This window comes from Leopardus geoffroyi, chromosome X, assembly GCF_018350155.1.
Source record: "Leopardus geoffroyi isolate Oge1 chromosome X, O.geoffroyi_Oge1_pat1.0, whole genome shotgun sequence".
Taxonomy (NCBI): Eukaryota; Metazoa; Chordata; class Mammalia; order Carnivora; family Felidae; genus Leopardus; species Leopardus geoffroyi.
Genome location: NC_059343.1, coordinates 107,348,446 through 107,360,995, shown reverse-complemented (window position 1 = coordinate 107,360,995; position 12,550 = coordinate 107,348,446). Strand labels below are relative to the sequence as shown.

General features: G+C 39.5%; 1 pseudogene; it reads right to left on the bottom strand.

The window, feature by feature from the left end:
• Positions 1–3,167: 3,167 nt before the first annotated feature.
• On the bottom strand, positions 3,168–3,266 carry LOC123595523 (annotated as a pseudogene).
• Between the last annotated feature and the right edge of the window lie 9,284 nt (positions 3,267–12,550).

Here is a 12,550-nt window from a genome sequence, read left to right as displayed (position 1 = left end):
GATATACTAAATGGCAATTAATTTGGAACAGAACCAAAGGTACACTTTTTGTAGCAAGTTCTGCCATAAAACTTATAAGCAAATTGAGAGAGTAAAATAATTATTCTCCAAATATTGTTTTCAACTCATTTTGGTTAAGCCTCTTTCTATTGCTGTCATTTTTATTCTTTCCTCTCCATATTTCTTTCACCATTTTTTCCTTCAGGATTTAAAGTGAGCATTCCTGTTAGGAATGGAACTCATATCCAGTACGTGAAAGGCATTGGGATAGCAAATTTCTTTAATCTCTCAATATTCTATGAGTACCTCTTGCTTGACTAAATTGCTGTATTCCAACAGTGTTGATTGTAAGACAAATCCTATTTACTATTACCTCACATTAGAACACTGGAGATGTGTTCCCATGAGCAACTCTTCCCCCTTGCCAAATGAAATGTGTTACAAATACTGAGTTATCTGTCAAGAAGAATTTATTATTCCCATGATTATTTCAGGGGGGTATTGTTTGGGGTCTCTTTTCTGCCATAGGTCCATTGTTCATTTTATCCTTCTTTAGGAAAAAGATTTATCCTAAGCCTTATTTGAGCATACATCTTCACTCTTTCTATGGATCTAAATACCATCTAGGAAGTATAGGTGTGATGCTATATCTCATCACTAAGTACTATGTTTTAACACAAGGTATTCATTCCAGCATGAAAATTCCTTATGTTACATTCACAGATACTTGAAAAAGTAAATGACCTTTAAAAATTCAATTATCCAAATTAGATTTCAGGTAAAGTGAATTTATTTAGAACAAGATATCATTTTAGTTAAAGCTCAGGTTTCTATCACCCCCTTCTAACAACATTGTCAAAATGCTTTCGTGTGGCTTAGGGTTTCATGTATAAAAAGTTAGAAAAAAGCCAAATACTTAGTCCCCATTTGCTACTGATTTCTTTTTGAGATGACTGTGGCCATACGGGCTTCACGAATTGATAAAACATAGAACTGAGGATTTCTTTCTTGTGTTTCAGTTTCTCAATGTCATATTTGTTATCCTCAGACCAGCTACACAGCCTCTGGGTTGTTACATTGAAAACAATAATCTATCATTATCCTATTTCCTCATAGTATTGTTAAAAAACAAAATTAAACTGAGTAAATTTGAAGATCCAGTTGGCTTTATTAAATCGTTCCTGAATCAAGCAGCATCCCTTCTAGCAAGTAGAGAGATCCTCTAAGGAGTCTGTCCAAAAATAGCAGGTTTTTAAGGAAGGAGGGTAGGACAAGGACGTTATTAGAGAAAGAAAAGAAAGGATTTTCTGGCCAGATCACCTTTCCTTAGGGGGAAAGGCAGAGGGTTTTATCATGCATATTACATCATCCTCCTTTGGGGGGTGGGGATGGAGGGCCCTGGTGCAGATTACCACAGTAGTGCTGACCAGAAAATTTCTGACTAACCTGTTAAAACTACATTTCTGGGAGAGATTGAAACTGCAAAATAGATTAGGTGTTAAATCCTGGTTTGGCAATTTGGCATAGCATAAGTGCTCCATCTTGGGCCTGTGTGTGTGTGTGTGTGTGTGTGTGAGTGTGTGTGTGTTTTAACAGTCTTATGTGAATTTATGGATTAATGATCAGAAAATCTTTTGAGATTCATGGATGAATCTGGCTGCTAAAGCTGTCTCAGGCATTCAACTAGTTTATGATATAACCAGTTTATGCATTCTGAATGTTCATATCCTTTCTCTGAATTATTTTGTTCCTTTCTCATGTTTTTATAAAAATTTAAGACCTTCCTCATTGAATCATATCAGTATTCCCTATAGCCTAAGATTCTACTTCAACTCTGGCAGGAAGAGAAATTTTGGTGGGAAGATAGATATGTTTGCTTTTCATGACAACGATCTTAAAAGTTTAGGAACACTCCCTAAAAATCCTAACTACTCCCCAATTCATTAAGGATCTGTCATACATAAATGTATGTATTAAATACTTAATATCGTTATTAAGTATTTTATATTTGGACCACTGTATTTTCCTACATGCTGATAAACAAGTAATCTGACTAATCTTTATACATTGAATTGCTTGATTTATTAACAGAATAAGTTGGGTGTTTTGGTATTTTATAGCTGCAGCCAAAGGCACACAAAATAAACAAACTGAATAGGGAAAACATTTGTGACAGGCCTGAGGGCACTGTCAAGCTCTCCTGGCATTCCCCTTTTCAGGGAAACCAAAGGGCATGACAGGACCAATTGTCAAATCAGGCTAGCATCAAATATCAGTAACCAAAGAAAAATGTAGGGACTGATGGCAGACCTGGGTGAGGACCTAAGTACCAGGTGGTATTGTAATACCCCCCAATTTCGAATCCGAGAGACCACCAAGGAGCAGATGCCGATGCAAACGCACGAGGGTTCATTTGCAAGCTCGAGCTTGGGCCCAAGTATACCTGACACAGCAGAGCAGGGACTTGGACCCGTAGGTTAAGAGGCGTAGCATTTTTATAGGGGCCAGTGGCCAATGAGATTGTAACACACACAGAAAGTTGCATAGTCATGTCAGTCCACACACAGGTGGCCAATTGAATTACAATTTACCCTATAGTAACTGTTTGAACTAGCCTATCACTCTGGTCAGAATTGGCGTGCAAGTTTGGCGGGCAAAAGGCTGGGTTTAAGAATTGGCGCACAAGTTTGGCGGGCAAAAGGCGGGGTTTACATTCTTTGGCGGTTAGGGGTTCCTCATTCTTGTATGAGCCGGTTTCCAGTAAGGGTGTGCTCAGAGGCTTGACTAGGGTGGGGGAATGTCTTAAGCAATAAGTAGGTCATGTGGGGGTTATACATGAGATGGTGGGTGTAGCACAAAATGGAGTTAGTCTTGCTCTGCTTGTCCAGGGGTAGGGGATTTTTGTTAAATCCCTTGGGTCCCACAGTATTAGACATATATGTGAGTTTAAATGACCTCTCTAAGCTTACCACATGTAAACTGGACGGTCATTTAATTTCAAGATAAGAGTTAAGATAGTGTTGCAGGATTCTTTTACCTCAGTACCCGGTATTCTTTGTCTCTAAGCTTCGAAGAATGAAGAGGTGGGCACAGAATAAAAGGAGCAGCAGGCAAAAGTTTATTAGAATATAAGATTAGAAAGTAAGAATATTATGAAAGCTCTCTTTACAGAGAGGGGGCATTTGAGTGTCATCCTTGCATAGAGGCCATGCTAATCTTCTCTGTATCCCCCCAATTTTTAGTATATGTGCTGCCGAAGGGAGCACAGAGACGGGACATTTGAAAGTGAATGCCCACGACTGTAGGCAAGGGACTTTCTTTTATAAGGATTTGGTCTTGGGAGGGGTGGGCCCTTCCCTTCCCCCTCATTCCTTCTCAGATTCTACCCTTATTGGCCTGATAACTCTATGTGCTGGGTTGTCCATTCCTGATTGGCTCGATTCCATTGTGTGAGGAGTCAGACTATGGTCATACTGGCCCTCATATATCATAAGTTTTATGGTTTACTTATTTTAGTTAGGTATTTTGATTGTTAAATTCCTGAGGGGAACCTGAGGGGGAGTAGGTAGTGTCCCTTACATTCTTAAGAGGAACCTTAAGACTGAAGGAGTTTACTCAAGCCAGACATTTCCAGAAGAAATGTCTTAAAATGTGTTTTTCCCCACCCAGGCACTTTTAAAAGCCTAAGCATCTCCCTTTTTGCCTATTTTATCCCATCTTTCCCTATCATAATAGGAAACTCCCATGGTCTGGGCCATATGCTTCCAGATGATTTAGTTAGACAAAATCACTCATTTAAATTGGGTGAAGAGGGAAGGAGGGGATATTAATAGAAGTGTAAAATCCCAAACTAGCAAAGAAATGGAACTAGCTAATCATTATTAACCAGACTTCATATGGAGTATTAGATTTCTTTTGGAAACTGATGGGGAAATGGTGGGGTTCAGAGCGAATGGTAAAGAAAGAATTCTTGAGATGTCTTTGGTGCAAAAGATGGTTTTATTAAAGCATGGGGGCAGGACCTTTGGGCAGAAAGAGCTGCATTGGAGTTGTGAGGGTGACTGATTATATACTTTCAATTTGGGAGAGGGCTAGGGATAGTGTCTCAAAGGAATTTTGGAAGCAAGGTTTCTAGGACCTTGAGGGGGCTAGCTATTGTTAGGAAAAAGTCATTTATTACTATCTAGTAAAACCTTAGTCATAACACCCTTTAGATATATATCAGTGGGCCATATGCTTAGAGGATGATTGCTAACATATACCTTTGGGGGGGTGGTGGTAGAAATAAAGGAAGTTTCCAAAGGAATGTTTTATGTTAAAGGAGGCTTACAGGATCCTGGAAGTTGGGATAATGTTAAACTAAGGTTGCCTTTTGCCCTTAGCAAAGTATTAACATTGAGGCAGTTGAATTCCTAGAAGGTCACACTGCTTGTCTTAAGGACTGGTCAATGGACTGTAAATTGTAAGGAAATTTAATGTTTTTATTTTGCCTTTGTTCCCCACATCAGAAATCATCCTTTAAAGAGATATGATCAGGGCGCCTGGGTGACTCAGTTGGTTAAGTGTCAGACTTCAGCTCAGGTCATAATCTCACAGTTTGTGAGTTCAAGCCCTGCATCGGGCTCTGTGCTGACAGCTCAGAGCCTGGAGCCTGTTTCAGATTGTGTGTCTTCCTCTCTCTCTCTCAAAAATAAACATCAATATTTTTTAAAATAATTATAAATTTCAAAATAAATTAATAAATTATATGACTTCCTCAAATTCCATGTGGTTCTGGAAACCCACACATCCAGAGCCAAAGTGACTGTCATTACCAATCTCTGCTAACCAAGGGCTGGCCTCTTCAGGTACTTCCTTGGAGTGTGTTTCAATATGACAGGGACTGCAAATTTTTCGGGCGTAAACTACAGTTCTCCAAAAGGGAACTGAGTAGACAAATTATGCAACATGGGGCATGTAAGGGCCCATCCAGCCCTGATTGTGTGTAGGCACCTGGGTGGCTCAGTCGGTTGACCGTCCGACTTCGGCTCAGGCCATGATCTCATGGTTCATGAGTTTGAGCCCCGCTTTGGTCTCTGTGCTGACAGCTCAGAGCCTGAAGCCTGCTTCTGATTCTGTGTGTGTCTTTCTCTGCTCCTCCCCAGCTTGCACTCTCTCAGAAATAAATAAACGTTAAAAATTTTTTTTTAAATAAAGAGATATGATCAGACTGGTGCCCTTTCAGAAGAGGATTACCAGGGGCTCCTGGGTGGCTTAGTCGGTTAAGCTTCTGACTCGATTTTGGCTCAGGTCATGATCTCACCATTCCTGAGACTGAGCCTTTTTGTGGGACTCTGAGTTGACAGTGGGGAGCCTGCTTGAGATTCTCTCTCTCCCTCTCTTGTTGCCCTGTCCCCTCTACTTTCTCTTCCTCTCTCTCTCTCTCAAAATAAATAAATAAACTTAAAAAAAATAAAGAGGATTACCAGTGCGATGAAGGGATTCCAAGCCACGACATAGGGAACCCAGGATACTGAATTTGGAGTGAAATGCAAACTGGGCAGCCGCTCTGGAAAACAGTGTAGAGGTTCCTCAAAAATTAAAAATAGAACTGCCTATGACACAGCAATAACGCTGTTAGGAATGTACCCAAGGGATACAGGAGTGCTGATGCATAGGGGCACATGTACCCCAATGTTTATAGCAGCACTTTCAACAATAGCCAAATTGTGGCAAAAGCCTGAATGTCCATCAACTGAAGAATGGATAAAGAAGATGTGGTTTATATATACAATGGAATACTACTTAGCAAAGCGAAAGAATGAAATCATGCCATTTGCAGCAACGTGGATGGAACTGGAGGGTATTATGCTAAGTGAAATAAGTCAGGCAGAGAAAGGCAGGTACCATATGTTTTCACTCATATGTGGAACTTGAGCAACTTAACAGGAAGACCATGGGGTCAGGGGGAAGGGGGAAAAAGTTACAGAGAGGGAGGGAGGCAAACCATAAGAGACTGTTAAGGACTGAGAACAAACTTAGGGTTGATGGGGGTTGGGGGACAGGGGAAAGTGGATGATGGGCATTGAGGAGGGCACTTGTTGGGATGAGCACTGGGTGTTGTATGGAAGTCAATTTGACAATAAATTATATTTAAAAAAATACAACATACAGTAAAAAAAAAAAAGGAGTGAAGAAATGTTTAGGGAGGGCTCCTTCATTCCCAAGGCATTAAATTTGTTCTGTGTGGCTACTTATGACAAATCTAAGAGCAGATTTCAGTTCAATATCAACTGGAAGCTGTCCTAACAAGAAAGGGAAGCCTTGATAGTGTTTCCTATTTTTGTTGGTCTTCAAGTACATAGATGTAGGGCAGGAAGAGGACGAGAGGATTCCTGAAGTGTATGAATGTTAGGATCAAGTTAGTTGTTGGTAGAGTATTGGATCTGTATGACTAGTTAATAAAGATTAAAAAAAAAATTGAAAGTACCAATCAATATAGATCTCCAACTTTTAATTTTTTTAACCAAGTGAGGCCTTATGAGGTTTTTGGGATAACATATTTTAGCAATGGATAATACTTTTATTCTCTTCTTGAGTGAAACCCACTGGAAATTGGAGCCAGGCTGCCTGAGTCTGAATATAGACTGTGCCGCTTACCAGCTGAATGACCTTAGGAAAATTCCTTTAAATTTTTGTGCCTTAGTTTTCTCATCTGTAAAATGGGATAATACCTACCTCAAGTGTAAAGCAGTGAACCATGCCTTGTTCATAATAAGCGTTCCATAAGTGTTACCTATTGGCTCTTAATTGAGATATAGGTATAGGAGTCAGCTGGAAGATAAAGGATCACTGCTAGCACTGATAAAGCAGAAACAGAGATTGTAGCTTTAGATCTGCAGCCAAGTGGGTATGCTAATATGTTATCCCTGTTCAGCTTCCCCACCTGGTCATTGTCCCAGCTGAGCAACCATAGATCTTCTCTGTAGGAGTTAGTACCTTTCCTGTTTGGCACAGAATGTGAACATATATGAACAAGATGGCTCCAGAAAGTGAGAAACTCAGAAGGGGCCAAGTAGAAGATGCTCAGTTCCTTCTTTCAAACTTATTAAATCAAATAATTCACTTCTCCTCCCATAAGAGGAGTAAATGAGGGATAAAAGAGGAGTATTATTTGAGTGGAGCCCTCTCCCCATGGATATCTAAGACAAGAAATGAAGGTTCACCCTCTAATGAGGACGCTAAGGAAAAAACAACTACCATTTCAAACACCATCATTTCATATCCCCAAAATAGAATAAAGCAAAGTTTTTTATAGCCTTCTACCACATTGCCCTTATTTTTGACAGACCTGCAAAATTTCATTAGGATTTGGCACTAGTCCCTGGACAAGCCTTTGGGAGACACTAAACTAGATGACTTTTAAGATACTTCTAACCATGAGATGTTATAATTCTATGATAGAATTGCATTTGTACCTGGACTGCAGAAGAGAACCAAGGGACTAAACCTGGGTCGGGGACAGGCAGATCCTGAAAATGTGTTTGTGAAAGGGTTGGCAGAGCAGGGCATTTTTCTCCTTGGAATCCTTAATCATATTTCCGTACTGTCAATATGAAGAAGAATTTATCTAAAAGGCCAGAGGCTTATTGTGAGAAGATCTTGATGTTGAACCTCTGTGCCCAAGTTTGGGCTTTGGGATTTTTCATTGCCAGCCTATGCACCATGATACTTGGAATAAAAGACAGATACATCAGTTTCAGCATCTCTCTCAGTAATAACATTTCAAATATGTTTATCTCTTTGTCTTAATATTTTATTACCGGCTTGTTTTTCTCCTCATCCCACATGTGGTCCCACTCCCCCTACCCCTTGTGAATGGATGAAGCTACATTGCAGCAAATTGAAATAGAAAACCACATATCCAGGGTGATTTATCATTAATGTGAAATTCTATCCTAACCTGAAAGTCGAGGAGCAAGAATCCCAAGCTATTTCAAAATTCATATTACAAGACAGACAATCAGATGCCCCTAAACCACAACATCTTGTACTCTATTAATCGTACACTGACAGAGCCCTTTGGTTGCATTTGTATTTCCAAATAAATACAAACATATGTCACCATTTTTTATTGATTTTGGACTTTACTAGGAAGGAAATGCTGTTAAATTATAATAAATGGTGTCAACTAAGACAAATAACATAAAACCCATTAAGAAGGCATTTATTGCAGAACTTGGTTTGATTTGTTGGCGTCAGTTGAAATCATGTCAAAATAATGTCTTCGGAAACCAAATAAAAATTTGTTTGCAAATTTGTCTGCAGCAAGCATTTCTACAGAATAAAAATCCTTAAGAATCAATATGGTTTTATTCAGTATGCAAATATACCAAAAAGCGTTACAGCAAAAATTCCATTGCTGAATTGTACGATAGTGTTAGTGAATTAATAAATAATAATAAATGGTAAATAATATAGTGACTGAATGAGATAATACATTTATGAAGAAGTAGAGGGAGAAAAGATTAAGGGGATAGGCTTGGGAGAAGATCAATTTTCAGATAAGCTAAACTAACATTTTATATTCAGAAAAATTAATGGAGTTTGGTTCTGTAACTCACGAAGTCCAGTTAAACTAAATTTCACTGCAGCCTTTAAATAGGGAAAGGAGATGCAAAATGCCTACTTCTGAAGTGATAACCATTTGAGTTCTAATATTAGTCAGCCTGCATCTGTAATTTGCATAACTGTGTTTGCCTTCCAGGTAATTGGGAATTTAATTGCTATCAGAATAAAATTCGAGTCTTACTTCCAGATGATGTCAGTGCAATGTATCCTAGTGTGCAGTTTTGAGAGTCACTGTAATTAGGCAAATGAGAGGGCTGCAGTTGGAGTTGGGATTCAATATAAAATCAAAAAGAGTTTATTTTCAGTATACCCTAGGTCCTTTTCTGCAACAAACCTCTTTGTCCTTTCACTGCCTTCCAGGATGCAGTTAACAAAAAAATGCCTCACCTGTAGAGCTGAAGCTGAGTCTACCTTTGTTTGGCCCTCTCTTCTCCTCCCCCTGACACAGAGCCATCTTACTTTCCACCCTACTTCTAATCTCATTCCTGGTATGTTTAAAGGAGCTAATTTGATACACGAGTCAATGTCTTTATTCGTTATTTCTCCCAGGTAGTTTATTTTTATTTTTGCAAAGTAATACAATAATAATAATAAGACCAAAATAAGCTGAATCTCCATCACCAACTACTATCACCATAGTTTCATAAATGAAAGGGCACTTTAATAGCCTTCCCCACTGCAATGAAAGTAGGAAGGATATAATTGCAGAATAAAGGACAATCCTTTTAATTGAACACGTTTAGCTTTATGACAAACTCTCATTACATTGACCTTATTTTTCTAATTTTGTGAAGAAAATCAGTGAGACTTCATCACAGACTAACACTATTTTGCAAACTGGTGTTTGAAAAATTTTTTTTAACTTGGTAGCATTGCTGCGGTGTTCAGTAAAGAGGGCTGTGTATCTTGTTACTGATTTTCTGTGATGGAGTGAAGTATGGTTATGGAATAGAGCAGAAAAGGCTGTGGGGCTCATCTTAGGTGTTGGAGAGTAACCAGAGGCTGTGGGGGTAAAGTAGAAAGAAAGCATGGGGCATAGGAAAGACAAGTAAGACCTGATCAGTGGGGAAGGGTAGCAAGGCGTCATAGGGATTTTACAAACCTGGCTGTTCGAGGAAGAATGCCTACAGGTTCTTTTCCTGGTTCTCCCAACCTGTCCAATGTGAACGGTTGGAGTTACAGGGTTTTGGATGGTGGGGTTGGCCTTTTGCTGTCCACATCACACTGTGCAGCCAGCTTCCTTTTCTCAATGATCGGATACTGCAATCCCTCTTCCTCTATAAGGCACCATTGATATTACCAGATTCCAGGCTGGCAAAACAGCATTTCAAAATTGATTTGAATTTTTCAAAGTGTTTTGTAAGCAAAGTCTTTTAGAATCAGGGAGAGCGAAGTTGCTAAATTATGTATATGTTATATGCACGTCGTATATTTTTATGTGTATCCAACTTCCAATACCGGTTTCTTTTTTTCTTCCTTTGCTAAAAAAGGACCAAAAGAACTAAATCAAAGCTTGAACTAAGTGCTGTCAGGGTTCTGGCTTTGGGGGTTGTTAGAAGCTTTGTGAGGAAAAATCCAACAGAACAATGCCCTGTTGTTAGCTGTAAGTGAAACCCAGAGACCATCAGAGGGAGTACTTTAGCTGCTGTGAAAGGGCTCAGAGGGAGACAGGTAGTAAATGTACAACAAGCAATCCAATGTCAGAAATGATCACTATTGCAAAATGAGACTGAAAACCTATTTTTTTTTTGCAATTTCTACTGAGGAAGTCCTAACTCCAGCCATGGCCAATATTTGCTAGATGATTCTTTGAATCTGGCTAATGTGGAATTTTGCAAGGACAAAGAGGATTTGCTCACTAACCAGTAAAAGAGGTACTGGTCATGCATGCTTAAATGTTCTGGTCTTTAATAATACCAATTTAATGAAGATGATGTTATGCATTTTTAATTGTTCACCTATGATTTGACATTAGCCATGCCTTTCTGACAAATATGAAGATTTGTTGGCCAGCACTGATGTTATCTGAAACTTAGGTCTTTATATTGTCAGTGCCTCCCCACATTTCCTTTGCCTTTGCCTTCCCTTGTGCCTTGGTACTCTTTTGATGGGCCCCGCTTGCAGCCCAGACCACACCCTACCCTATTCCTAAATCAGTTTTTTAAATGACAGAAAATATTCCAGCAATCTGGGACCTCTTTAATGGAGCTTGAAACACTGAGCCAGGAATGAGCTTTATGCATTCATTCTGCCCCTGAATTGCAGTGTTCCCCACTGCTCTTTCTAGGTGACTTTTGCTTTAATCTCTCATTTTATCCAGTTTATCCAGTAGTTCTGCCTTGTTACCTTCCAGGACTGTGTCCCCATCCTACATCTTGCCAACTTCCTGTCAATCTTCTTTCCCTAGACTCTGCTCCAGCCCACTCCTTGATACTTTATCAACTGGCAAGATATGGACAAGTCATGATGATGACAGACACTATGCTTGTCTTCTGGGTTGGAAACTTTCTAGAATTTCTTGTTGCAGGATTGGATCTCCTCCTTCTGACCATTGTTTGAATCTGTAGACACTGCTCTGGAAATCTCGACTGTCCTGGCTGAGGCCAGCCTCTGCATTCTGGTCAGTTTTCCTCAGCACCTATCCTAGTTAATGGGTCTTTGCTTCATCCAGCCTCCTTTTCCATCACAGTCTGTGGCTGAATCCATCTATGATTTGTCTTTGTAGGTGGTGTGATGGATACTACAAAAAGCTGTATCCCTGAAATGTCTATCTCTGATATCTGCAATTTATTATTTTCAGATTCAGCTCTTTGAGATAGGGGATTGTGTCTATAGCAGGCATCTATAAAAATGCATATATTCCAGGTATCTTTGTAAGGGTAGATTAGGCTAGTTTGTAGTAATGAGTAAACCCAAATAAATATATAATATATCAACACAATAGTTTACTTCTTGCTCATATAGCAGTTTGTGTGAGTTCAGGTCAGCAAAAGGTTCTTCTCCCCACAGTCATTTAAAGATCTGGATTTTCCCCCATCTTGTGGCCCCTCAATTCCCTAAGGCCTCATTGGCATCTACACCCAGCTGATGGAAGAGAAGTGTAAGCCTGGAGAGTCAAATGCTTTTCTTAAGAGCTTTGGCATGGAGCTGGTGCCTAGACATTATTCTCACATGTCATTGGTCAGAATTCAATCACATGGCCACAACTAATTGTAAGGGAGGTTGGGAATGTTGTCTAGCCATGTTACCAGGGGAAAAAATGAAAGAATAGATTTTGAAGGACAGCTGTCTCTGCCATACCAAATAAGGATAACACACTGATACATTTTTAGCCTCTGATACTTTGACACAGTTTTGTTCATTAAATTGCTAATACTTTAGGAAGCAGATTACAAAAGAATAGGATATAGGCTAGATTAGGGGAGTGAAATAGGAGGAATCAGGGGAATATATTGCCAATATATGGGTCAGTGATGGGAAAGGTCAGGCCTCTTTCTTTCTTTTTCTCTTTCTTTTTTAATTAAGTTTTATGCCTAATGTGGGGCTCAAACTCACGACCCCAAGATCAAGAGTCACATGCTCCACTGACTGAGCCACAAAGGTCAGGTTTCTTTGAGGTGACAAATTTTGGGGGACAGGACTCTCAGAAAGCCAGGGCTCAATATGAGGGTACTGGGAAGAGGAGAAACAAAGGGATGGAAACAAATTAAAGATAAAAATGATGTCTCAGTTTTGTTTCAGGTTAGACTTGATTCTAATATCTATTCAAAATGCTTGCCAAGTGAGGGTCTTCAAAATGTGAATAATCTAATCTTGTGCCTATTTCTGCCAGTAATCTGTCTTTTTCAAGGAGTGGGAACAAAATCCTTCCAAAGCCCTGGTTCTCAGTATGCTCCAGCAGGTTCCTGCTTCTTGTAAGATTTTTCAACTTAGTACCACA